Source organism: Triticum dicoccoides, chromosome 7B (assembly GCF_002162155.2).
Source record: "Triticum dicoccoides isolate Atlit2015 ecotype Zavitan chromosome 7B, WEW_v2.0, whole genome shotgun sequence".
In the NCBI taxonomy this organism is placed as follows: domain Eukaryota; kingdom Viridiplantae; phylum Streptophyta; class Magnoliopsida; order Poales; family Poaceae; genus Triticum; species Triticum dicoccoides.
In genome coordinates this window covers 174,078,300-174,079,315 of record NC_041393.1, presented here as the reverse complement: position 1 = coordinate 174,079,315, position 1,016 = coordinate 174,078,300, and positions in this window count along the sequence as shown.

The window sequence follows — 1,016 nt, the reverse complement described above, 5'->3', positions numbered from 1 at the left end:
AAACAGACCAAACCTTTATCTCCTTGCACGACACGCAATTGATCTCTGAACATCAATCGATCTCGTCAAGATGTGTCGGGGCATGAACCGAATGGGATGTCAAAACTAAGACGCGAAGCGACACGTAGTGGAGGTAGAGTGAAACTTTAAACGAACCGTTTGTTTGTATGCAAGTCGGACAAATTACAAATAAACATTGGAAATACAAGCATTGTCTAGGCCCACATGCGAATGATACTCGGCGGAATGTTCAAATGAGGCATGTGGGAGGATGGACTCGACCGGAGGGCGACATGATCGATGGAGAAGAGGGTTGGAGAGGAATGAGAAATAACCAAACGCCACATGATTATACTTGAGTGGCTCAAATAAACAATAAGTTGTCTCGCTTGGTGAGGGAGTCCTGGACTAAGGGGTCCTTGGGCGTCCGGTCTGTTATCCGTGGGCCGGATTAATGGGCTGTGAAGACATGAAGACCGAAGATTGTACCCGTGTCTGGATACTTGGCGTGGAAGGCAAGCTTGGCAACCGACTATGAAGATTCCCTCTGGTGTAACCGACCCCATGTAACCCTAGATCTCTCCGGTGTCTATATAAATCGGAGAGCGTAGTCCGGATAGGCGGATACTCATTACCATATTCACATAGGCTAGACTTCTAGGGTTTAGCCATTACTATCTCATGGTAGATCAACTCTTGTAACACTCATATTCATCAAGATCAATCAAGCAGGAAGTAGGGTATTACCTCCATAGAGAGGGCCGGAACCTGGGTAAACATCATGTCCCCCGTCTCATGTTACCATCGATCCTAGACGCACAGTTCGGGACCCCCTACCCGAGATCCGCCGGTTTTGACACCGACATTGGTGCTTTCATTGAGAGTTTCACTGTGGCATCGCCAAGAGGGTTGATGGCTCGCCTTGTTCTCAAGGATAATATCATCTCCGGAGGAGCCCTGGCCCCAAGACAAACCCTCTGGCTGGGCGACTTCGTCATGACCGCCGGGTCGGCCCT